The sequence below is a fragment of the Micromys minutus genome (assembly GCF_963924665.1).
Source record: "Micromys minutus genome assembly, chromosome: 10".
In the NCBI taxonomy this organism is placed as follows: Eukaryota; Metazoa; Chordata; class Mammalia; order Rodentia; family Muridae; genus Micromys; species Micromys minutus.
Window position 1 is genome coordinate 50539063 of NC_137979.1, and position 27198 is coordinate 50566260.

At 49.5% G+C, this 27198-nt stretch overlaps 1 protein-coding gene across 18 annotated transcripts in view; it reads left to right on the forward strand.

Annotated features, from left to right (window-relative positions):
- The first annotated feature begins 2931 nt into the window (after window positions 1–2931).
- Window positions 2932–27198, forward strand: part of MAPT (microtubule associated protein tau) — an 87753-nt gene continuing 63486 nt past the window's right edge. For all 18 annotated transcript variants that reach the window (XM_080924267.1, XM_080924277.1, XM_080924280.1 and 15 more), the window contains exon 1: window positions 2932–3060. The gene's annotated coding sequence lies outside the window, so the exon portion shown is untranslated. The remainder of the gene's footprint in view (window positions 3061–27198) is intronic.

Here is a 27198-nt window from a genome sequence, read left to right on the forward strand (position 1 = left end):
CAGAGGGATGAGAGGGGATACATTTTCTTGGCCTGCATTAGTGAGCCATTAGCTACCCACAGTGATCAAATTATCCGGAATGAACACTCAACTCCACATCATATACATTTAAAGGACAGATTTGCTTAAGACTCTCTCTAGCATTCATTACCATCATTTAGTGTAGGCAAATGTGACCATTCAGTATCAGGGGACTGCAGGGTCATTAGGTCCTTGACAGTTCTCAATCATAGTCTATATTAGGGGCTCATAAGGACAAACTTCAATGTGGAGGAGTGTCACTTTGATGGTTACTAATGACATATTAAGAAAGTAAAGTGTAACAAAAGCATTGACCTGGAAAATGATAATGACATAAATACAATTTATCATTTAGTGAGTGCAACTTGTTACTGTATCACACACACACACACACACACACTTATTAAATTGCCATAGTCAGCTTAGCTTTGCCAGGCTAAGAAGCAGCTCCCAATGGTGTATGCGCTTCCTTGGGCCTTTTACTCCAGAATCTCGGCTGCAGGAGCAGCACCAGGCAGTATGTCTTTCTGGTGGTAGAAAGAAAGAGTCAAAGATACAAACTTGCAATACCTTAAGTTTCTATTCAGACATGCAAGGCCTGGGATACCCACACAGGAAAAAGGCAACTGCTGAAGGCAATAATAAAATGCCAACCCTGAAAGATAAATACCAATTCTACTCCTCTCCTCTGGAATAATTTGTCTAAGTTTCTTATAGAGATTGGAAATATCTGCTGTACTTGGGGTGAGCGGAGAAGGCTTTGGTAAAATCTAAACCTGAGTTTGAAGCTTAGATAGGGTATTGGTGGTCAGGACTAAGAGTGAGAGGACCTTGGAGGCAAAGGGAAGCCCCAGAGTACAGAGGTGGGAAGGAAATTTAGTGGCATGGCCTCAGGGGCCTCAGTCATAGATCCAGGAAAGCAGACTGGACGGGAGCCCTTATCAAGGTGGGGGACCAGATGCTAGGCCAAAGAGTTTAAGTGCACCTGTTGAACGCTGGTAGACATCTTTGAGCAAGAGACCGCCATGACAGAAAGGATTCTGTCTGAAAACTGATTCTGTCTGAATACACCTGGCCAGAGAGAGGGGGAAACTGAGCAGGAAGACCACTAACTAAGTTACTAGCTAATCCAGAACCGAGGTAGGAGTCCTGAAGCAGGGTAGTGGGGGCTGGAAGCATAGCAAGGTCAGACCTAGAAATTCAGGTCTTAAAAGATTTAGCTCCTGTGGCTGGAGAGATGGCTCAGTGGTTAAGAGCAGTGACTGCTCTTCCACAGGTCCTGAGTTCAACTCCCAGCAACCACATGGTGGTTCACAACCACCTGTAATGGGATCTAATGCCCTCTTCTGGTGTGTCTGAAGACAGCGACAGTGTGCGTGTGTATATAAAATAAGCAATCCTTTTAAAAAGGAAACAATAAATTGGCCCCATTTGCATGAGTCCAGAATAATTCAGTAATTAAGCTCATATGGCTGATCTTGAACTCATGCCTCAGCCTACCTGAATGCTGGGATTACAGATGTGAGCCAGCGCAGTTCAACATTGGAGTTTTTTAAACAGTAGCTGGGACAGCAGTGCACACCTTAATCTCGGCACTCTGGATGCAGAGGCAGGCAGGAGAGGACCTCTGTGGGCCCTAAACCAGCCAGGGCAACATAGTGAGAACCTACCTTGAAAAATAAGGAAGTCATGGTCTAGAGAGATGGCTCAGCAGTTAAGAGCACTGACTGCTCTTCTAGAGGTCCTGAGTTCAATTCCCAGCAACCACATGGTGGCTCATAACCACCTGTAATGGGATCTGATGCCCTCTTCTGGTGTGTCTGAAGTGAGAGATAGTGTACTCACATACAACAAATATTTTTTAAAAAAATAAAAATAAAGAAGTCATGCAAATTAAAGCTTCAAGGCAAGTTTTCGCCTGCCTTTTTTCCTTACATTTGAGCAGGCTCCAGCTGTCCAAGAGCTTTGAGCTTTGGGGAGGTTAAGAAATTAAGCTAGAGCCACAGCCCACGCCTGGGTGGCTGGAATCAGAATTAATGGCCAGCTTCAACAGGAAGCCTGACGTTCAGCAGGTGGCCATCCTCAGAAGGCATCTTAAAAATTCAGCTCTCAAGCTATACAAAGGTGTCTCAATAAGCGAAATAAAAATAACTCTGTGAAAATGCAGTGTGGTAAGCATCATTAAGGACTCGCCTACTTTAAGGTTTTTTTTCCCCCCTAGGGCCACAGTTAAGACACCTAATGGGTTTGAAAGCTCCTTGATTTAAAAAAAGAAAATATTTTTCCACGAAAAGTGTATTACGATCAACTTAAACTGTTTCAAGGGGATTAGTCAAAGAAATCATTCACTTTGGCCATTAACAAAAAAAAAAAAAAAAAAAAAAAAAGCAAGCAAGCAGCTGCCTCTGGGAAAGTGCGCTCTATTTGGAGGGCCACATTTTGGGAGACTCGAGTTGCCTGTAGCACTTGGGGTACACGGTGTACCGCCCTGGCGACCAGTGAAGGTGAACTGAAAAGCGGACGACAGGCACAGCGGACGACAGGCACAGCGCTCTGCCTGGACCCCGCGGGGACCGAGGGAGGAGACCCCTGGACTAGACAAAGGCTGCAGCCCCGGGAGGCCGGGGTGCGCGTGCGCCACAGAACGCGCGTGCGCGTGGCGGTCAGCACCGCGGCCCGAGGCGTGGCGGGACCCGGGAAGGGAAGCGCGGAGAGGGACGAGCCGGGAGGCGCGGGGAGGGGAGGGCTGTGGGGCGCTCGGGCGCGCCCCCTGACGGCCGGAAGGAGAGGTGCCCGCACAGGCCTCACTGCCTGCCCCTCCCCTGGGGAGGTTCGCGCTCCCGTGGCTCGCGCCTGCGCTGCCCGCCGGCCTCGGGAACGCGCTCTCTCGGCCGCGCGCGCGCTCGCAGTCTCCGCCACCCACCAGCTCCGGCACCAGCAGCAGCGCCGCCGCCACCGCCCACCTTCTGCCGTCGCCACCGCCACAACCACCTTCTCCTCCGCTGTCCTCTTCTGTCCTCGCCTTCTGTCGATTATCAGGTAAGCGCAGCAGCTCTGAAATCCGGTCCCCTTCTGCCCCGTGTGCGCCATCCTCCTGCCGCCCCTCGCCCCAGAGATGGATTTAGGGCGCTGGGCATCAGTCAGGCGCAGCAGCGGGGGGCCTCTCTGCGCCCTCGGCGCTGGGAAGCTGGGAAGGAATGCGTGCAAGAGATGCACGCACGCGGACGAATGCGTGTATCTATGAGTGCTGGGGTCCGCACCATCGGCTCCACGCAGATGAGGGGGAGGTTGTGCCCACAGGGTGGGGCGCGGATGACGGTGACCTAGGGAAGGGGTTGTTCTGTAATCTGGATCTCAGCCTTTTGGCGCAATGGGCGTGGGTCTGTGTGTGTATGGGGGTCTAATGACGGCCCCCAAAAACCGAACCTAAAATCAGATTTCTCTGCCCCTGGTTGCCATCAGCCCTAAGGAAGGTGTGGATCGGGTTCTAGAAAAGATGACTTCCTTCATGCCTCTCCACCTCCCTGGCAGTGATTCTGACACGGCCTTCACTGGCCCTGATTTAAGGCGGTGGCCCGCCCCCTCCCCTTTTCCTCCTTCAGAAGCCGGCAGGGGACATTTGGGGGCTGGGAGGAATCGGGAGGATGGGGAGGGGTCCAGGCGCTGTCACTTTAGCCGCCCTTCCCCCTGCGCGCGCTTGGTACAGTGACAGGGGCAGCGCCGTGCCCGAGAGATGGTAGTGCGCGGATCTCAATGTGGGAGCTCGAAGAGGCAGGGGTCACCTGGCCTCGCGGTGTCAGCGGCTCCCAGCTCCAGGGCGCGCAGCGTCGCAGCCAGGCACAGACCCACGCGAGGGCTGCAGGTGCATTTCGGGGCGCGTTTCTTTCTCTGCATTCAGCGCCGGGTTCCCGACATGTGCGCTCCCTGCCGGAGGCGCGGGCTGGCGCGCAGGGCTCGCCCCTCACTGCGGCAGTGGGTGTGGACCTGGGTGGGCGAGGAGGGGGGAGTAGGATGTGTCTCCTCCCGCTGCCACCCCTCCTCCGTTTTTTTCCCCCCTTCTGAAAGCGAGGTGCCATCTTTTTGCGGCGAGTCACGTCTCTATCGTAGCATGCCAAGAGCTGTGGCCGGGCTTTGGAGGACCCGGCTTGGACCCATGTTAAGGAGCAGGGGGGTGACGAACACCGAAACCTTGGCGTTTTGCTTTTGCAGCCTTGCGGTTCACCTGAGGTCTTCTAGGGGAGCCCACTGCTTTGTTCGTCGTGTCATTTAGGATCTGCGCTCCCAACCCTGATTTTTTTTTATTTTTTTGGCGGGGGGCGGGAGCTTTCATTCGACGAGGGTATTTGCCTACGCGCTCTGAGCAACTCCATCCTTTTTTCGCCACGCATTTCAGACCCTTTGTTGGATCTACAGTCTTGCTGGGCACGCATGGAACGGACGTGACCCTGCGCAGCCCTCTCCCCAGTTCGGCCCAGAGCCACATGGGTGGGATTCGAGATAGACTCCCGTGTGCAGGAGTCCTCAGAGGAAGCATTTTCTTTCCCACACCTAGGCTGTCCTGAGGACCACACCCCATCGTGTTGCACTGCTAGGGGAGCCAGCTAACCCTCGAGAATAGGGAGATTCGGCAAGTTCGACTCCCCGCACCACCACCATCACCTTTGAACCCTGCCGTCTCTCCCGGTAGGAGAGTGTGAGGAGAGGGTATGAGATTCCCTGGGGTGCTGCGGCCACACCCATCCCTCCCAATCCACGAGGGGGGGGGGCTAGGGTTGCCATAGGAACCACATCAGCTAGAGGAGGAACCTCTGGGCGTTACCCCCGCCCCTTACTCCACGGAGATTCAGAACCCTGAGGTAGCAGGATATAGTGCCGGAAGAAGCGAGGAAGAAGCCCTTCATCCCTGATGACAATTATAGCATCCAGATAGATGCAGCTAATGTATTTTTATTATAAGCGTGGTGACTGATATTATTTTATTAATATTACTTAAACGAGGGACTTTAACTTAAAAGTCTACATTTACAGCAGCCCTTGAAACCAGAGAGGGATAAAAAGCAAACAGGTCCCAGCCTCCCCACCCTACAGTAAACTCAGTCTTCGAGGTTTTCTGGCTTATTCTGCGGCCGAATACTGGTGCAGGCTAGCAGTTTTGAGACCGAGCTCCTTAAGGGCCCACGTAAGCTGGCCAGATTGATGTGCGTTTCTGAGAATGTCTCGGCTGGGGATGGAACGCCCTCTCCCGGCCAAACTGCGGCCTGAGGCTGTGGCGTGGCTGAGCCCGCCCGGCAGCGATTTCATGAGCATCTAAAAGATATGATCAAATATGACACATCCCTCGCTACACGACGGGATGCTGAGAGCAGGATTCTTAATCTGGAAGAAGCCAGGCTCTTGGGGTAGGCACAGAAAAGGGAAGCCTGGGAGGGAGGCTGTCTATAGCGCCCGTTGGGCAAAGGTGTCACAGTTCTCTCGGTGGGAGATCAGCGGTAGGGGGAGGAGAGAGAACATTTCACCCAGTGCAGAAACAAAAGCTCAGACCACGCGTCTTCGAACTCGCTCTCATTTTGCACTGTGTTGAGGGCTCGAGTGAGGTACTGTGCTTCCCAAGGTCCGAATTGTTAATGAAAGATCGTCGGGCAATTTCGAATTGTTAATGAAAGATCCTCGGGGCTGCTGCGTGACCCTTCTGCAGAGTTTGAGAAGCTCCTTCATTCCTGGCTTGCTTTAATAAGCCAGCTTCGTTCACCTCAGAAGCTAGAAGTTTGTGCTGAAGCCGGGGGGCTGTGGAGCGCTGAGCCAGTCTGGGCTCATCCCAAAGGGTTCAAGAGCCAAAATTTCACCCACTACCCTCTGTAGGTGGGTGATCCCTTTTATGCCCAGGAGGCCCTGTTCACCCTCTAATGTTCAAGAAATTGTAATTCCGAGTCTTTTTTTCTGGCTGGCTAGCATTGGGAGGATGACAGGGACAAACTACAAGGCTGCCCAATTTTTGCAAGGTCCCTACTCCTCCCCTTCAACTGTCGGGTCTCCTAGCAGAGAAAGAAGTATGAACCTACGACAGGTTAAATTCTGTGGTTACAATTCTGAGATGTCATCTTGGGTTCGATCTACTGCTTGTGTCTGCCACATAAGAATTGCTTGCCCATTCGACATTTGCAAAGCTTCTCTGTAAATGGCTATCTGGAAAAGTTTTGTGCCCATCCCTCTCCCAGCTGCCAGGCCCGCTGTAACGACTGCCGATCTATTCTGCACTATTTACCTCACTGGCAGATGTGTTCAGATATAGTAACCTGGCTTGGCTTTGGGGGTTCACCTTTGGATGATTTGAATATTCCTTAGCTTGACTGGGAATGTTTCTGGGTTTTGTTTAAGATTAATGACAGCCCACGGTGAGCCTTTTTGCCCCTTCACAGACCCTGTCTACACAATTGCATGTTGGTGGAAGGGTGTGGCTTTTAAGTGGCTTCTGGTGTCAGGCTCTGTTCCCCAGAGAGGAACAAAGGAAATAGTGCCCAGGAATTGCAAGGAGAAAACTTGGTTTGATTGAGGTAAGGTCAGACTCGTTCCCATTGGGAAAATGAGCCGTTGTGCTGAGCAGTCTCTCTGCCCCACTCATCCTTGGAGGGCTAGATAGGCCTGGGGATATGACAGGACTGGGGTGTCCTTTGTGTAGACTGACATTTCCTTCTCCCTTTTAAACATCAACATGCACAGTCCATTTGTTGAAGATGTTAAGGAATTGTGTTCCATTCCATTTCCCTAGAGCATATGTATATGACTTTTGTGATTTCCTGGTTGTGTATGAACATGCACTGGGTTTTTTTTCAGCCAAATATATGAACCTTCCCAACTATGCCTTATCTTATATTTATTTAGTTAAGCCCTTCTTTGGTCTCCTCGTGAAAATGAATCACTTCAAAAGATTTTTTTTTAATTATTAGAGAGCTAATGTAGAGCTAGACATATAATGGGTGTCTGGTCATCTTCCTTTAACAGGTGAGTGGATACAATGTAGAGATTCAGGTCAGGGGGGGGCATCAAAGAAAACATAGAGAGGGGTGCACATTCAAGGTCATAGTATCTGGGAAGCTTGGAGACAAATCCAGTATATTTGTCTGTGTGTCCGGTTGGTGCCCACACAGCTGCCTGTGATTTCCTGTGCGTCCTTGCTCTGTCTCAGGCCCCACAGTGTTCACAGGTGGCTCACCTGCACCTTGTTGGTAAAGGGGAATGAAGAGCCTAGAGGGAGCTATCACACTCCAGCAGCCCACTTGTGCGGGGTGGCCATGTTCCTGCTGCAGGTGACTGGGATGGAGATGGGGAACATCTGATTACTCAGCATATAGGAGTTAGGGGTACCTGGCCAGGTGAGAAGGAGAAAAGTCCCTACCCCTAAATAGGGCCTCATAATGCCACTGAAACCCGGTCTTCTCCTGGAAAATCATGGTCCTCCTTGAGGTTGCTAAAATGCCTGGAAAGGAGTGTGTGTTGGGGGCATCTTGTGGGTAGAGGCCAGAAATGCTACTAAACATTACAGGACAGCTGCCAGATGGCACTGTCACAGAGAGGCCCTGCTGAAGAGCAGTGTTTCTCTGGCACTTTATCCCAATCACACCCAGGGACTATGTTCCAGGAGTGCTGTGCACTGCTGGAGACGACCTACCTCATGGAGTCTCACAGCACCTCATGGAACATTAGGAACTGTTACCCTCTGACACACAGGGAAGCCGAAGCCCAGAGAGAGTTCAGAACCAACTAAGGATGCACAGCACAGGACAGGCAGCTAAGCCCCGTGAGATTTAATAGAGCTTTGTGGGCTAGCCTGGGAACCTAGCCAGGCTTTTCCAACCACCCAGTTCTTTTGCAAGAGTCTGATTGGATCACAGGCTGGAATAAGTTTCAGGGGTGTGGGTTTGAGTCCTTTGGTTTCCGATCTGGACATCTGGGACAAAGGATTTCCCTCCACCTTGGCGCTCTGCTTATCAGAGAGCAAATTTTCCCCAGAAAGCTTAACCCCCACGTGACTGAGGAATTCTCCACTTATCTGCTGTGTGAAGGGCCAGCCAGGATTAAGAAAATGGCTCAGCTGTTAAAATGCCGGGCCCCCAGCATGAGGGCCTTCCTGAGTTCAGATCTCTAGCACTTACATTAAAGTTGAGTCCTGCTGTACACAACTACTACACCAGTCTGGGCAGGGGTGGAAACGGGTCCCTGAAACTCACTAACCAGAAAGCTTAGCCAAATTCACAACCTCTGGGCTCACGGGGAGACGTTGTCTCTAAAAATAAGGTGGAAGGTGACACAGGAAGACATCAAATGTCAACCTACATACAAATACGTACATACCACACAGAGGTGGGGGGAGGGGAGAGAGAGAGATTGGAGTACCGGTTGGATTCAGCTCTGGCCGGGGTAAAAAAATCACTGAGGTTTGGGGGGTGTCAGATTCCTGCCTTAGATTCTGTCCCTCCCAGAGCTTGAACATCGGCACTCATGGCTGAGGCCCAGCCCTGAAACTGTGGACATATCTCGAGTTGTGAGCACGAAAAGCCAAGTCCCTGTGGGCAACGTGAGCCCTGGAGTCTGTGCTTGCTGCCTGCCCAGACTCCAAGGTGCGTCTGCATTATTTCTGTGTGCCTCGGTGCCACTGAGGCTGCATCGGCCATGGGCTCACTGCTGCTGTCCGTGAGAAAGGTGAGGCAGCCGAGGTGAGCAGGCCTCCCTCCTAGCCTGCCAGTGCCAGGGATGGGACACATACTGTCACACTTGCTTTACGACTGTCATCTTGCCAAAGCTGTTGCCAGCCAGCAATTCCTTCCCTGCCTCCACTTCCTGGACTTCTGCTTTAGGGCTTTCAGGGAGCATGGGGGGAGCAGTGTTGCGGTCACCCCAGCTAGCTGTGGCATTCCAGGTTGTTCTCTAGGTGCGTGGGTAGAATGGGCTTCTGAAAAATGAAACCTCAAGGGACTTCCAGACCGGTATCTTAACCTGTCCCTTTGCTCACGTGCCAGCGGGTTCTCCACTGAGCCTTCAATCAGCTTCTCAGTAGAAAAACCCCCGGTAATGTATCTCATACATTCAGGGAAGTGTTGTGAGTGTCTGGAGAGAAGGCGCCCAACACAAAGGGCGTTTAGAGGTCATTTGATTTAGAATCCTTGGATGCCAGTCCCAGCTTCCCAATAATCCATCCTATGCTGAAGCTTAGATACTTGGTAGGCCTGGGGTATAATAGTGACTATATAGAAGGTTGCCTAGGAGTTTAAATAAGGAAATAGGACCATTACCGTGGCCCGGCATGTCAGTAAATGGCATTCTTAACGGTATCCTTCAGATGGACACTCGTGATAATGTATGGAAAGATTATCTTGGGCCACTGGTGTTGGAATACACTGCAACAGATAAATCATACCAAGTAGGAGCCAGGCCTAGATCCTCTGGGACCAGGCATTGTTGTTTGGGCGGAAGTAGATCTCCAAGACCACACACACCCATGTTTAAATGTAGAACACGCAGAACTCTTGCCATAGCAAGCACAGGGACTTATCTGTTGTCCCGAATCTGTCTGCTTCCTTCCTGAAACCTACTCCATGCCAGGATTAGATCGCAGAGTCCCCACACCAGCTTTCCCTACACACCCGATGGCCCCCCTCCCCAACTCCCTCATGGGAAGGGTGATCTGCCTGGCTCAGTATGTTAGGGCTGGAGGTCTTCAGGTTTGCTCATTGAATAAAAGTGAATACTGGTGACTGGGAATGTAATGACAATAATGGAGGGCAGTGCCTGGGGATGAGATCGCAGATGAAGCGGCTCCCATCCTGAAGAAGTCCATAGCCTTCATGACTGACAGTGTCAAGTAATCCATGCTCCTGAGAAATGAAGCCTGGGAATGCCAGGTACCCAATAGGCAGAGCATGTGATCCAATAAAGCAAGCTAAAGAAGGCCCCTCGCTGTGGGATCAAGGCCAAGGTCATGATAGAGCAGTTCTTAATCTTTAAGAATTGTTTTCTGTTTTGTTTAATTATTTATTTGTGTGTGCATGAGCATGGGCAAGTATGTAAGGGTGCCCTCAGAGGCCAAAATAGCATCAGGTCTGACCTCCTGGTGCTGGAGTTACAGGTGGTTTTGAGGCATGGGTGTGAGTGTTGGAGACCAGACCAAGAGCAGTACATGGTCTTAACCACTTATCCATCTCTCCAGTCCCTTGAACCTTTAAAAAATAGAGAGATAGATAGATAGATAGATAGATAGATAGATAGATAGATAGATAGTGTATTTATTTACTATTGTATTATTTAATCTCAGTCAGGAGTTTCTACCCCACTTAGATGACTCAGTTCCCAGATAAACAACACAAAACTTTGATAATAAGCCTCAATCAGTACTAGAGCTGGCAGATATCTGCTATTATTATCTATGTCCCTAGCCATAACCCTGAGTTCCATCTGGGCTGTTCACTTACCTCTCAGCATCTCCTCTTCTCTCCACCTTCTTTCTCTCCTCATGGTCCTTGCCTCAGACCCCCAGCATGGGAACCCAAACCCCACCTACCTCTCTTCTGCCCAGCTATAGGCTGTAGACGTCTTTATTCATCACTTGGGTCTACTTGAGATTCTCCTCCTCCCTGGGGGCAACCAGGGCCAGTATTTAGCTTTACAATACATAGCAACAGACCAAACCTTAACATTTTACTTAATGTGTGCATATACATGCATGCCATAGTTCACATATGGAGTTCACAGAACAATCTGTGAGGGTCAGTTCTCTCCTTGCAACGTCTGGGTCTTGGGACTCAAACCCAGGTCATCAGGTTTGGAAACAAGCACTTTACTTGTTTGGTCATCTCTCTGGACCTGCTTATTTATACCTTTAGGGGAAAAGTCTTATTTGTATGTGTACATATATGTGCATCCTGTCGTGCATGTGTAGGCATGCTGTGTGCATGTGTACATCAGGTGGGGGCCAGAAGACAAAACATCAGATTGCTATACATTGCTCTCTACCTTATTTATCTATTTATTAAAATTTTTATTTTATTATTTTATTTTATGTGTATGGGTGTTTGGTTTACCTGTGAGTATGTTTACCATGTATATGCCTAATGCCCACAGAGGCCAGAAGAAGGTGCTGGATCCTCTGGAACAGGACTTATAGATGTTTATGAGCTGCCATGTTGCTACTGGAAATCTAACTTAGGTCCTCTGGAAGAGCAGCCAGTGCTCCTAACCACAAAGCTATCTCTCCAGCCCCCTATTAATTTTTGAGGCAACATCTCTCATTAAGTCCAGAGCTAAGCAGTTGGTTATACTAGCTGGTTCATGACTTCTGGGATCCCCTGTCCCCGTTTGAACTCACAATGGTGGTGTTACAGGTGAGCATCACTGGAGCTGAGACTCTAAAATAAGAATTTCTAGGGCTTGATGGGAGGTGGCTAGGGAGGTAAAGTGCTTGCCACATAAACATAAAGACCTGATTTCGTATCCCCAGCACCCACATACAAGCCAGGCAAGGCAGTGTGGTTCCTTATGCTTTGAAGACACTTTTCTGAACTCTTCCCAGCCTCTATAGTGTGCCTCTATAAGTGATATGATTGTCCGAGTTACATGATCGGTATAGCAAGCAGGGTGGACAGAGAAGGCTTCAGAATGAGCCCAGATGACCCCGAGCAAGAGCTTGGTTGTGGCAGGAGGTTGCCCTGACTGCAGACAGGCCCCGTGGATCCCAGCCTCAAGGAAGTCTTTCATTTCTCCTGCAGGAGGCACCTACCAGAGAGACTTTTGTGTTAAGTTAAAGGCGGGTATACTCCTGCCTGCCCACCTCTTGCCTGTCTTTAATGCCCCCAGAATACACATAAGACACAACTTTAAACTCCTCTTAGGGAAGGGTTTTATTCAAGGTCCAACAACACAAAGTGTGAAATCAACAGGAAGTGAATCTCTACTTACTGATAATGGCACTTCATCTGTGGCCCTTCCACTCCCTGGCATCGAGAAGGACATCTGTGCTCTCTGGGCCTGATGCTCCTCCTCCTTCCAGCCTGTGGCTCAGTGTTGTCCTCCCAAGAAGAGCAGGTGGGTGATGCTGTCCTGGTACCTACGCCACAGTGTGCCACAGAAGATCCAGGGGTGTACTTTGATCTTGATGTCTTCCTCCCTGGGACACCAAGGATATCAGAAAAACTCTGGGTCCATAACTGCCTGTTGTGTAGTCCGCAGCCAGCATAAGATGATAAGTGGGGGATGCTGGGAAGACTCACAGAAGGCTGCCTTCTCCAGGACAGCTTTCCCTCAGAAGGCTTCAAACCATGTGTAAACAAAATTCGAGGGGGCTTACCGAGCAAAATGAAATGAAACAGGGCTAACAAAAACCCTCACAATTGTTCTCTGTCAAATCTCACCCTGCCATTCATTTACAAGGCAGTTCAGGAGGTGTGTGTGTGTGTGTGTGTGTGTGTGTGTGTGTGTGTGTGTGTGTATGCCTGTGTGTGTGTGTGTATGTATGCCTGTGTGTGTATGTGTATGCCTGTGTGTGTGCATGTGTGTGTGCCTGTGTGTATGTGTATACCTGTGTATGTGTATGCCTCTGTGTGTGTGCTTGTGTGTGTGCATGTGTGTGTGCCTGTGTGTGTGCCTGTGTGTGTATGTGTATGCCTGTGTATGTGTATGCCTGTGTGTGCATGTGTGTGTATGCCTGTGTGTGTTTCTGTATATGCCTGTGTATGTATGTGTGTGTGCCTGTGTGTATGTGTATGCCTATGTGTGCTTGTGTTTGCCTGTGTGTGTATGTGTGTATGCCTGTGTGTGTGCATGTATGTGTGTCTGTGTATGCCTATGTGTGTTTGGGTATGTGTGCCTATGTGTGTGTCTGCGTGTGTATGCCTGTGTGTGTATGCCTCTGTGTGTCTGTGTGTATGCCTGTGTGTGTTTGTGTGTATATGTGTATGCCTGTGTGTATGCCTGTGTGTGTTTGTATGTGTATGCCTATGTGTGTGTTTGTGTATTTGTGTGTGTGTGGAAGCCACTGGCTGAGGTGTGGTGTCTCCCTCAATGGCCCCACATCTTATTTTTAATCTTAACTTTATTATTTTATAGGAATGTGTTTGCCTGCATGTATGTCTGTATGCCATGTGTGTCCCTGGTGCCTGTCTCTAAAGAGGCATCAGATTACCTGCGAGTTACAGATGGTTTTGAGCTGCCGTGTGGGTGCTAGGAGTTGAACCAGGTCCTATGGAAGAGCAGGCGGTACTCTTTACCTACTGAGCCATCTCTCCAGCCCTTTCACACCTTAGTGAGCATCACATTTTCATTACTAGCCAATAAGACACACACAAACACAAGCCCATTCAGTATTGGTGTTATGGACATAGGCCGCTGTAGCTGGTTTTATGTGGGCATTAGAGATTGAAACTTCACTCTTCACGAATGTGTGGTGGTATTTTACCACCAGGCCACCCCCACTGAGCCTCAAAAAAAAACACTGTCCTCCAGATAATTTGTCTTCCCGTATCCTTCCCCAGTGGCCTTATCCCCCAAAGGAGGTTTGCCGATGAGCTAATAATCTGAGACCAGTCCTAAAAGAAGGTTTCAATTTAAAGACTGTTTTTGGTTACACAGCCATAAATGTGACTATTGACTATGTCTGGGGTTTTTATGTTGAGCTTGCTGAAAACCTGGCCACTTTTTAACTTTGATATTGGCAGTGCATCAGAATTTAAGTAAATTTATGTTAATCGTCAGAGGAGAAGTTGGCCAGGTAAGACAGAGTAGCCGCCAGTGCCTTCAGGGCACAATGAAAGCCACAGCCTGGACAAATGTGAACGGGAACAGGGCCTCTTCCAAAGCTACCCATTGCCCTGAAGACTAAGACAGCTTTCGGAATATCACCAGCCTACTTCCTGCCTCGTCCTTTTCCAGAAGAACACAGGAAATACTGCATGGCCTCAATCTGCTATGACTACAGTGGTTCAGTCTCTGCTCCGCCCCTATGCAGCCAGCTCAGGAAGATGGACTTCGAAAAAGAAAATAAAAATCCCTAAATCCGCTTAAACACGGAAAGATCTTCACAGACTCCCCGGGACCTTCTATAAGCTTGTTGAATATTCTCCTCCAATAAGCCTCTTGGGAATGATACGTCTCAGGTGGCTCAGTGTCTCAGGTGGCTCCTCCTCCTGGCTTCAGAGTCCGTCCCGCCCTCCCTCCTCCCACCTCCCCTCCCATCCTCCCTCCCTCCCTCTCTGTCAGCTGTGCCTGAGAAAAGGCTAGTCAAGGCTGCACCGTTCCCTGCAGAGTGCTAATAAGGTCTGCGTGCATTAAAGCACATGCCTCGCCTTTTGGTATCATAAAATATTAGTAATAGTCACAAGCCAGTGCTTAATGGCTGATAGAAAATTTCAGGAAAGAAAAATTTCTTTTGAAAAGCAGGATTTATACCATAAATTGACACTCAGGACCAAGGCTTAAAATGAGATTTAAGACTCGATCCCTCATTTGTGGCTAATGAGACAGAATTACAGAAGTCAGTGAGCTGCTCTGGGTGGGGTCTCAGTCATCACCCACTACTGCATCCTGAATTTAATCACCCAGTTTCCCATTGGCCAATAAGAGAGCTTTGGCAAAGATGGAGAGCTCCTAGACCTCTGTCCATCTGCAAAATATGAATGACGCACTGTCCCCTTGCAATGGAACGGATAGCCACAGAGCATGGAAACTGTCCATGAGAAATTCTTGGGGTAGCTTAGAAGTCAGTGCAGGGAGGGGCTGTTCCCCAGGAACTGCTACAGCTCCCTGAGCAGAGGTCCCTAGTGGGCTGAGTGCAGACTGAAATGGCACAGCTGTGGCCGCTTTGCTCCTGTTCCCAGCCAGCCGGGGGCAGCCGGTCCTCCGTGGTGAACCCCAGGTCAGCACTGGCCCATGCCCAGAAGGATGGACATGCGTTCGTTCACAGGCCAGTCTGTCCCCGGTGTACAGAGGAGACCCCAAGGTCAGGACAGTGGGCGGGATGACCTCAAGTGATTTCTAGACCTCTCCAGAAAGGAGCTGGGACTTCCTCTTGGTCTCTAGTTGTGATCCTTGAATGGAATTTCCTGGGAGCTTTCCCATTTTTTATGGAATTTTCAGTGTCTTCCTAATTGGTATAAACTTGACACAGAACCTCACATTCTAAATTTTCCCAGGGTGGATTTGCCCTGGCAGTCCATGGTCGCATATGACAGAAATCCACCAAGGCGAGTGGAAATTAGAGCCAGACCCTGATATCGAGAAACTTTTGTGGCTCTTTAACTGAGTGGCTTTAACTGAGCCACCGCTGGGCTGAAATTCATTGGCTTCGTCTTGTGAATGGAAGTTTTCTTTGTCCTCATCCTCCTACTCCCAGCACTGGGGATTGAACTCACAGAGCTCCAATGGAAGGTTTCTGAAGAACGGGGTTGGTGGGTCATCTGTATGTCCAGGGGTATTGGCCCCACCTCAGTGGGCTTCAGTGTCTACAGACCCCACGTCACTGCTCCGTAGAACCGCTTGGGCTGTTGAAACCTTCCATCTTCCCGCCCCCTGAGTGGTGAACTGCAGTCTTAAGCTCTCCCTCCACGTCTCTGGAGCAGACCTGCCGGCTTCCTGCAGACATCTCCAGTTCTACTTTTGCTAACGCCAAAATGAGTTTAGTCCTTACCCTGACATCATTTATAAACAATTATAACCCCCAGAGTGAGTTCTAAAGTACCCCAGAGCAACATGCTGTCTGTCTGTCATGCCCGTGTCCGCCCACAAATCCGGGTCTTGTTCTCTGTCACCTAAGTCAAGCCTGCCCTCATGTCCTCACCCAGACCCTAGATTTCTTCTCACTGACAGCTGGCTGCCATATCTCCTTTATAGATGACACTTTTCTCACCCACCATGGCACTGTTCAGGCCATGCCTTCCTCAGCTGTATAGACTCCGCAGTCTCTGTCCCCACCTGTGTACACTAGATCCAGGAACCCCACACACTTTCTCTTCCCGCGCATCCACACTGGAGTAGCGTATGTCTAGCTGTCATCCCCTTGTCTTGTTTTGTGTGCAATTCCTGTCTCCCCCCATCCCCCAGGTTATCTGTCCTCTGAGAGCCGAGACTGCATCGCCGAGTGCGACTGCTCCTGTAGCGCATGCGCAGTCATGCAACCAGCCCTCAGCTGGTTCAGAACGTTTTGTTTGAAGATGGGGTCTCACTCTGGAACCTAGGCAGACCTGAATCTCAGTGGATAGTCCAAGTGAACTTTAAACTCATGGTAAACCTCCTGTCCCAGCCTCTTGGGTGCTGGGATTACAGGATGTGCCTGCTAGCACACTCTGGGTGAATAGGGTTGTGTGCTCACAGGCTGTGCAGGCTGGGGCTGGGTGAGCCTGACCTGTTTAAAGAAGACAAGCCTTTCCCTGCAGATCTACAGTCCCAAGGCTCTGAACACCTAAAAATAACAACCACATTTTCTGTGAGATATTTGATTGCTGTCTGTTCTACTTCAAACCAGCCAATCAACCAGTGTCTCCGGTGATCCAGATCCGTTTATCTGTATGAAGATGCACAGAACGTAGCCATTATTGGTTGCATTTATTTTACTAAAAACTGTGCCTCGGTTCTCGTTTCCCCCACGGAGGCTGGGGCACTTTGCAGAGAAGCAAAGAAATTTTGGGGCTTAGCAAAGAGCCAGATGATGTCTTAAACCCAGGTCTAGTCCATGTCAGAGCCCTTGGGCCTCCTCCACAAGGCTCCAAGCTCTCTGCCAGCCCCACGAGGAGCCAGAGAACCTGTCTGTAGTGGTAAGAATCTGGGAAGCATGCCCGCATGAATGGGTCACTTGTAACATGAGCCCGCAGAAATTATTTTAACCTGAAAGCAAGCCTCTAAACCAGGCTGCTGCCTCACGTGCCCCATGATGACAAAACCAAATTTAGCATCACTGACAGGTCCACCCTGAGCAAACTCCACTCTCTTAAAATCTTCCATCTCACTGAAAGCACGGGAAAACATTCACACCCACCACGGTGCCAGGAGGTTCCTAATGATCAGAGGCTGGGGGATGAGCTTGTAAATAAATTCAGGGAAGGGCTAGACAGTGTCTCCAGGGACAGAGTTAGTTAAAGGAGACAGTTTCCCTGGATGAGACAAAGGCAGCTTCTGCTGCTGGGGAAAAGGGTGGGTTGATGGGACAGAGGGAGACCCTGTAGTCCCTCTCCTTCAGAGGTTCTGAGTTCAATTCCCAGCAACCACATGGTGACACATGACCATCTACAATGGGATCTGATGCCCTCTTCTGGCCTGCAGGTGCACATGCAGGTAGAGCACTCATGTACATTAAAAAAAAAAAAAGTACCATAACCAAAAGGCACAGTTCCTGAAGGACGTCCCACTTAATGGATCCTGTGGAGCTGAGAGTGGGTGTCCCTGTGTATATGGCAGCGGGTACAAGAGTGTCTGTCTCAGTGGTCTACTAGATAACCCGTAAAAGGCTACACAAGAGTTTGGGGACCTCATTGCCAAAAGCTGTGCCGCGTAAGACTCAGGATCATCTTCACAGTGACTCCAACGGTGAGGCCCCACTTGCTAGTAGGACAAACCCCGCCTCCTAGTGGGTCCCAAACTTTCAAAGAACACTCAAGGAAAATCCCTTTCTGGATTTACTAAAATTGGTGTGATTTGAACAACTTTAGAGAAGAGGGGTCATTTGGGGTATTTGAGATCAGTGAGTGACACGGGTCACCTAAAGCAGGCACAGGAGCAGGACATGGTGGCACACACCTTTGATTCCAGCGCTCAGCAGGCAGAGGCAAGCAGGGCTCTCTGAGTTCAAAGTCAGCCAGAGCAACATAGTGAGAACCTGTCTCAAAAGCAAAACAGGAACAAAAGGGGGGGGGACCAAACAAACCAAGCACAAGCTGGACTCTGGGTTGCTGTGCAGTCTGATTGTGTCTCCTGAGCCCCACGTTACAGTCCGGGAACTAGTGCTTTACAGTTTACATGGGGTCATTTAACTCTTGACTGAAGCCTGCGAGTTAAGAGTTCTTTCTCCTCAAGCGTGGGTTTCAGTGGTAGAGCATGTGTGCAGGGTCCTACTGCAGTCTGTCCCTGGCATTCCAGACGGGGAAAGGGGAGCTAGTTAGAGGCTCTGTGGGTAAAAGTGCCTCTGTCTGATCTCAATCCCTTGATCCCACACTGGGAGGAGAATACGGACTCCCAGAGTTGTTTACACACACACACACACACACACACACACACACACACACGTTTGCCAATTACATTTTTAATTTTTTTAATCTGAGAAAGAGGAAAAAAAGAGGGCATCAAGACACTGAGATTTGGGTAGTTATGTTGGGGTTCAGAGGACATCAAGGTGCTGAGATTTGGAGAGTTGTCTTGGGGTTCAGGAAAGTCAAAGGGGTACCTGAAATCACCAGGTGCAGAATTTGAACTCGGGATTTCTCCTGAACCCTTGCACTCACCTGAGGGGGACCTGTCATTGGTTAACAGCAGCTAAAGAGCTGGGGTATAGACAGACCTCACCACATTCCCCTCAAAACAGAAATGGCTGCTGCCTGCCTGCCTGGCTGAATTGGTCAGAAATCTGAGAGTTTGTTCCATACGGTAAAGACACAGATTGCTTTCTCCTTTTAAGTAAAAACGAAAACTGTGCTGCATAAGATGTGCTTGGGCGTAGGTGTCATTTGTGGGTGCAATGTTCCCATACTGCAGCAATGGGGGGGATAGTTGAGAAACATCCCACTGTCCAGGCACCCCCCGGGAAGCTGAAGAGGAGTGGGCGGGGCCTGTGGAGCTCAAGAGGAGTGGGAGGAGACTGCGGGGTGGGGGTGGGGGCCCAACAGGCTGCCCTGGGAAACATGTTACTGCTGAGGTGGTCCAAGGAGGCCAAAGTCCAAGCTCACACATACACATCTCCAGGCTCCAGAAGACAGCGGAAGAGGAAATAGCCACCTCAGGTTAATGCAGCCGATCAAGTAACTCATCTTCAGATACAAGTTATTTTTTTCCCCTTTTCCTGTTGCTATGCCCATTGTGTGTAATTCCAGTGATAGGATCTCATTCCACTGTTGGAAGCCTCCCCGGGAAAGAGGCTCCTTAGTTCACCCAGTATGTTGAAAGGCGTTTCCTCCCATGTGTCCCCAGCCTCTGGCATGAATGAGTGCTAGTCACCACTGAATGGGTGAATAAATAGATTCGGATTCATGAATAGATGTAGTATGAATTAAAGTGACGCAGAAGGACAATGCATAGGTCATGTGCTTATCTCTCTACCTTCTGGAGAGTAGTTTCAGTTCTGCATTTGGGTTGACATGCTAACAGTAGAAGCTCATGCACTGTGTGTGTGTGTGCGTGCGTGTGTGTGTTTTACAACTGTCTTTGATTGTTTGGGTTTTTTGCTTGTTTGTGGCTGTCCTGGAACTTGCTCTGTACACCGGGCTTGGCTACAGTTGTCTTTTTAAAAGCTAAGTCAGGCGGCTTTAAGTTTCCCTGAACCCTGGAATGGCATCATGAGCCACAAATCCCACTCCACCGACTGTGAACAGGGTCGGGTCTGTGGTGTAGGTTGCTGGCAATACAACTGACTCCTAGAGATAGCATTTCCAGATAGAGGTGTTAGAATTGTCAAATCAGGATTGGAGAGGTGGCTCAGAAGGGCACTGGATGCTCTTCCAAAGGGTCTGAGTGTCATTTCTAGCACCCATACAGTGGCTTACCACTGTCTATAACTTAGTCCCAGAGGATACAAAGCCTTCTGCTCACCTCCAAGGGCATGAGGCAGACACACGGTACACACAGGTACATGCAGGCAAGACACCGTATATTAAATAAGTAAATAAATAATTTTTTTAACTACTGGACTTGGAGAAATAGAACACAGGGTGTCCAAGAGATGAAGAGTTGACTCGTTGGCTAAGTTGGGCACCAAATTCGGGTTTTACTGCTTCCAGAAGACCCGAATTTGGTGCCCAGCTCCCACGTCCTGTAACTTCGACTCCAGGGGAATCCAATATCCTCTTCTCCTTCTGTGGGCTGCACCCTCCTGTGCATATGCCATTCCCCTCACACACATACACCTAACTAAAAATATAATCTAAGAAAAACCACAGGGTGTCCAACTGAATTTGGACAAAAACAACAACAACAACAAAACTCATAGGAATAGGAGACTACAGAATGTCCCCTAAAGACATTTGGTCCTAATCCCAAGAGCCCATGACCTTGTTTGCTAAAAGAGTCTTTGCAGCTGTGATTACATTAATGGTGATGAAGAGGGAATGCCGGATTATCCCGGTGCTCTTAGAACAGAAATAGGGGAAGGCAAGCTGTGGCTCAGTGGCAGGCCACTTGCCTGGCATGCACAAGGTCCTAGGTTCAGTCCCTGGGGGTGGGGGGCTGCAGAGAGCACAGTGTGAGCTACTGGAAGCAGAGCTCAGTGTGAGGTGCCCCCTAGCCAGGGATAGCTGATAACACTGAAGAAGTGAGGGCTTTTGTCAGCCGTAGGGACAATACAGTCCCACTAACACCTTGATTTATTTTTAACTAATTAATTAATCTTGAGACCTAGTATCACTCTGTAACTCAGACCGGTCATGAATTCGGTCTGTATCCCAGCTGGCCTCAAACTCGTGGTGATCCTCCTGCCTCCGCCTCTTAAAAATTGAGCTTATGGGCTTGTACCACCATACCTAGCTTCTGCTCTGTGCCTCTGCCACCTGATCTGCCCCTAGGAAGTTCACGGCTCATGGGGCTTCCTCCTAGCCTTTCAGTGGTGAATGGTGGGACCCTGCTGAATGAGAGGACATGCCGACAGTCCTAAAAGATGCCGGAAGATGCAGATGGGTCCAGATTCCCAGAAAAACCTTTGAGGAAAGTGGATCAAAATGTTTCATCATTTCCTGTCACACTACACACTGAAAAGCATTAGATTGGAGACAGCTGTTAAAGACTGACACCCCATTTTCTCCTGTGAGGAGGTCTCCTTGCAAGCCAGCATCCAGGTGAGCACAGGCCAGCCCAGAAAAGATTCCTTTCTAGCACTGTCTTCCACTCCTGGGCTGTTCCCCACACTCAGAAGATCCCACAGTTCTACCCCCATACGGACTCTGGGATCATCCAGAATAGGCCAAGGGCTTATAGAAGAGAAAATGTACTTCATGGAAGAATGAGGGGAATAGGGAGCAGGAAAGGAGAATTAACATGGAAAGCTATTTCGTTTCAACTATAAGAGGTGGCTGGTCCAACTATGGTAATGTCCCCTCTGTTCATGAGATAACAGTGTGGGCGCTGTGACTGCAGTTTATCAAGCAGGCCTCAGCCTTTGACAGAACCTCACAGTCTTGAGAACTCATCCTTCCCGTGTGAGCAAAGGTTACGTGTGGGGAATTATCCGTCATGTGACAATTGGAGAGGAACTGCCGACGAGAGTGGTCCTTAAAGGAAGGCAGTGTGTCTCTGTACTGTTGTAGATGGACCGTTCAGTGCATGGTCCCTTGGTCGGCAAAGGTAGGCATGGCTGGTACCAACAGAGTAAAGAAAAGGGACGTGCAGTCTACAAGGCCACACTCAGGAGGCCCAAAACTCAGGAGAGATGGAACTCAGGAGATACGAGCCTCAGAAGGAGAGACAGAACTCAGTAGGAGAAACAAAACTGAGGAGAGAGCCGGATCTCAAAAAGAGAAACAGAACTCAAGAGAGACGGAACTCAATTTCAACAGCAGCCTCTGTGGAGGACAATTGTGAGTGGGACACAGGAGAGACCATATCCACTCTTGCTACCCTCCATTCTCTGCCTCCCCATCCCTCAGTGTATGCATTGCTGTTAAAAAAATAATAAATGTGTACACAAAGCCACCAGCTCACCTCAAAGAGAGGACATATCTGTTCGGACTGTGTCTTGACTGGATTAATCGGTAGTCACTCTGTAATTCTAGACTTGGGAGGCTAAGTAAGGATTGTAAATTCAGGATCAACCCAGAAAACACAGAAGAGACCCTATCCCAGATAACACTCTCTACCCCCCCAAAAAAAGTTCAAGGCCTGCTATGAAGACTGTTCTTTTAACACTCCCACCCATGGAGGTAACCTGAGTGATGTACCAGGGAAGAAATTCTCATCTGTACTAACCATCTTACGTCACAGAGAAACAGAGAAGCTGTTGCACCAGGCCCTGCCAGCTAGCATGAACTCTTCACAGCCTTACACAGAAGAACCTTTCAGATAAGCCATAGGAATAGAATAGCCGAGGCACAGCCAGGCACGGTTAAACACACCTTTAATCCCAGCACTTGGGAGGCAGAGGCAGGTGGATCTCTAGGAATCTGAGGCCAGCCTGGTCTACATAATGAATTCCAGGACAGCCAAGGCTACAAAGTAGAGAGTCTGTCTCAAAACAACAAAATAGCTTAGAAATATAACATGCATGTTGTCTGTGTAAAACATGTATGCAACATATTATGTAGTTGAACCCAGAAGCCAACTGTTCTTGGACAGACAAAGATGGACAGGATAGGTGTGCAAGGAAAAATGGGTTAGTGTGTTTAATTCCTGATCAAACCGGCTCAGTCACCAGGTTTTCCAGGGCAGGAGCAAAGGTTAAAAAAAAAAGATAATTAGACAACTTTGTAGCATGACCCCAGCTAGTTCTGAGGCGGGTTTATTTTTTCCTAGTCGGCTTTTATACCATTTTGATTACATGCAAGTAATAAGGTCAGTTCTAGGTTAAGGGAACAAGCAAGACAATGAACACACAATAGACATGGAACAAGCCAGGCAATAAACAAAGTCCCATGATCACTGTTTCTAAGGGCTAATCAGAATGACAGAGATAGCTGAGCCTACTTCCCTGTCCTAGCCCAAAGTCAAATTCCTGCCTGAAATAGCCTATTTCCTTGTCCTGGCCTAAAATCAGATTCTTGCCCATCAGGCCCCCAAAAGCTCTCCACACCTCTTAACACAGATGGGGACAATCCACACTACCCACTGGGGAACTGCATGCCATGTGACCCCACAGATGGAGCTATCTGTTTTATAATCTCAAATCCTTTTTATATCAAGGCTGGCTTCATTGCTCCAGGCCGCTCCAGGGCTGTGGGCACTTTCTGTTTGGGTGCTGCCTTCTCCGTCTCCCTGCCTTCCTGAGGGCAGATTCCACACCCTGCACCTGGGCAGTCCTTTCCCAGGCAGCTCAGCATGGTGAGCAGGACTCCTTCAGAATCCCTGCCTGCCCAGATCACCCCTGCTTCCTTTGAAGGACACAGAGAATATACTGGGGACTCTGCTCCCTGGAGACCATCTCTACTCTCCAGGAACCAACTAGAGATGCAGCCTTCTTTTTTTTAATTTATTCATTTATTATATATAAGTACACGCTAGGTGTCGTCAGACACACTAGAAGAGGGCATCAGATCTCACCAGAGATGGTTGTGAGCCACTGTGTGGTTGCTGGGATTTGAACTCAGGACCTCTGGAAGAGCAGTCAGTGAGATGCGGCCTTCAAAAGGCTCAGTACAGTACAACAGTGATGAAGGGTTGGACCCGCTTCTCTCTCATTTGCCTTGACCATGCCCCTCCCAGTCCCCCTTCACCCCCTGTATGATTTCTTTGCTGACTGCTTCTGCCCACATCAGGTTTGCTCACCTGAAGCAAGCAGGAGGGAAGCTGTAAAGGTCTCGCCCCAGCTTCCCATCTGCCTCGACTCTGGAGACCTCGAAAGGTTCCTCACACCCAACACAGAGATCTCTCTGATTGTAGTCAGTACCTGTGGCTGGACCTCCACATGTCCTCATGGAAAACAACTGGTTCACATCCAGAGTGGGCCGTGCTCACCGTGGGTCATCCCTCCCTCCCCATCTGTCTCCTTCCTGAGCTTGGTGGGTTTAATCCTCAGCTGAGTTAAAGGGGCTGAGATGATGTGGTACCTCGGTGTTCTCAAAGTCTATCACAAGTACATGCTGTTACCAGCCTTAGCAGGCTAGCTGAGCACCTGGTAGCCTCAGCCAGAGGAACCTTACAGACAGGCTGTAGGCTTATGGCAAAGGTGCCGAGAATGATGCTCTTCCCAGACTCTTTCAGGCTCAGAACCCCAGGTCTGGTCACCCATGTGGTACAGGTGACAGGTCTTGGGCCCATTTTTGGAATTTCTATTTGGAGATGTGGGGGTGGCCAGTGAGCATGGAACAGATGGTACATTCCTGGTTCAGCTCATTTCTTCGGCATAATGAGTTTGTGCCAGGGTGTTTGCAGATTCTTTCTGGTTTTCTCCTTAAGGAAGTTGAGGTCCAAAGTGGCTAGATAACTTTCCCATTGGCCCTTAGCTCATAGCAGCCTCACTGGGCAGTGCAGGGGCTGCTTGGCCTTTTTCCTTTGTTGCTTCCTGAGAGCTCTTCTCCCCTCCCTGTCTGGTCCCCCACCCCAGTGCCCACTTACCAGAGACCTAGCATTGCCCTTTGACCCTTCCCAGTCCTCCAAGGATGCCAGGGAATAGGGTGGCTGTGTGGGTGCCTTCCTGTGCATTGGGATCCCCCCCAAACCCACCACACATACCCGTCATCTGCAGGCTACAGAGGACACATATGAAGTCCACACTGAGACACATCCACAGAGCCCTGCTGTTTGGCCCAGGTGAGAACAGGAGACAGAAGGGTTCTAGACACTGACTAGTGTGCAGCTGAGACCTGCCTGGCCCTTAGCGCTGTCCAGCACCACCTAACTGCTTGTGTGGCTGCAAGCATCACACAGGTTTGCCACATAGTGGGACAGAGACACAGCTCCACACAAATCCAGGGAAATCTCTGACAGAGGACATTGTTACTCCGTTACCCTCCAAGGACTTTTAGGTGAAACTAAGCTGATATTAGCCCTTCATTTGTTCTAATACTTGTGTTCGGATCTGAAAATATTGAATCAAGACTCTTATGAACTTCTCCATTGTTTGTTTGTTTTAATCTTGAATAGAAAAAAACCAAAAACCATTTTAGATTTATTTATTTTAGGTATATGAGTGCTTTGCGTACACGGATGTCTGTACACCACAGTCATGCCTAGTGCCTGGGGAGGTCAGAAGACACGGAAACCCCTGGAACTGGAGTTAGGGATGGTTGTGAGCCACCATGTGGGTGCTGGGAATCAAGCCTGGGTCCTCTGCAAAGATAACAAGTGTCCCTAAGCAATGAGCCATCTCTTAGCTGTTTTGGCTTGAGATCGGATCTCATGTAGACAGTGCTAACCTTGAACTCCAACCTTCTACCTCCATCTTCCAAGTGCTGGATCACAGGCATGTAACACCGCATGGATTTCCATCAGAATAGAGTGTTCCTTTAGGGTGTCCCTTACTCATGGAAAGCCTGGTACAGAGCCAGCGGTGGGGACGTTCCAGAAGCAATTGTCCTTGTCGACGAACTCCATACCTGGCCTGAGGCCCTGACAGCCAGTATGAGCTGTCCTCAGACAAACCCAACCTCACCAGAGTCCAGCGGCTGCTTAGCATTCTCTCTTTGCACAGAGGTTTTGAGAGCCAAGAGGCCCAGCTCCCAACCTACAGGGCAGGACCACTTTCCCTGGAGAGGCTTAGCAGACTGGAGAGGAGGTTAAGAGTATCACAAAGTGTTTACAGTAGTAGGTGGGAGCACACTTCCTCCTCTGCCTCCTCCTCCTTTTTCTCCTCCTCCTCTTCCTCCTTCTCTTCTTCTTCCTTCTCTTTCTCCTCTTCCTTCTCCTCTTCTTCTTCCTTTTTGTTTTGTAAGTTTTTCAAGATAGGGTTTTTCAGTGTAGCTCTGGCTGTCTTAAAACTCACACTGTAAACCAGGAGAGCCTTGAACTCAGAGATCCACCTGCCTCTGCCTCCCAACTGCTGGGACTAAAGGGACAGCACACTTCTTATTAACCAAGAGACAGGGTATAAAAAGCTCCACAGAGCATTATGTCACCTAGTGTCCCTCTCCCCCCAGTGCCACCAATGATCTGAAGATAATGAGAGCCCAGGGTGGCCAGATCATCCTAATATTTCAAGATCAGTTGGAAAATATACTCCCATTAGGGCTGGCAGGATGGCTCAGAGGGTAACGTCACCTGCTGCCAAGTCAGACAGTCTGAGTTCACAATCCACACAGTAGAAAAAGAGAAGCAACTCCAAAAAATTACCCTCTGACCCTTCTGCACCCTGGTATGTACACACACACACACACACACACACACACACACACACACACACACACACACGCTAAAATGTAATTCAAAAAAGTTAAAGAAATTTGCTTCCATCAAAAATCCCTCATGTCAACAGGTGTGGTGACACACACCTTTATTCCCCCAGCATTTAGGAGGCAGAGGCAGGAGGATCTCTGTGAGTAAACAGGCTACACTGTGAGTTCCAGGATAGCTAGAGCTACAAAGTGAAATCATCTGGAGAGAGAGGGGGGCATGGCAGACAGCATGCTGCTCTGGGAGAGAGATGTTGAGAAGAGAGAGAGAGAGAGAGAGAGAGAGAGAGAGAGAGAGAGAGAGAGAGATCTTTCTCGTTAAACATTGGCAACTAAACTGGAGGAGTGAATATGTTCCTGGGTGTCTGATTTGGACTGATTATGGAGGGAGCACTTCAGGCAGATGGCAGGTAGAACTTCCTGAGATAAGTAGGACTGTAAGGAAGGGGACAGGTAGGCAAGTCAGAGAGCAGGGACCACCAGCAGCCCTGTCTCTTTCCCTCCTTCTGATGGCTGCTGCTGGGGACTGTGGATTCTGGAGTGACTGAGACAAACCCCTGCCCTCTGGAAGCCTCTAGGAACCAGAGAGCTAGACCACATGGAAAGTAAAGAAAGTGGGGTCTAGAGGAGATTTGGGGCGCTCACAGAACAGGAGCCCCGCCACCCCCCCCCAAACCTGGTATAGTCATGGCTGGGTCCACAGTGTGTCTTCCATAGTGGGTTTACTCTTGACCTTAGCCAGAGTAAGATGTCCTGGGGATGTTCATCCCTCAGGCCCCTGTGACGGTGACCCATGTCCTCCCCAGTCATGTGTCTCATGTGTTCACCAGCAGCTCTGTTACCCACGCACTGCTTACTCTTCCTGAGAAACACAAACCCTCGAGGAAACTCCACCCCCTACCCCCCAGTAAATAAGATTCCTGTCAGTGCCAGAGCTGAGGAAGATCTGGGGATAACTATGACATCCTGT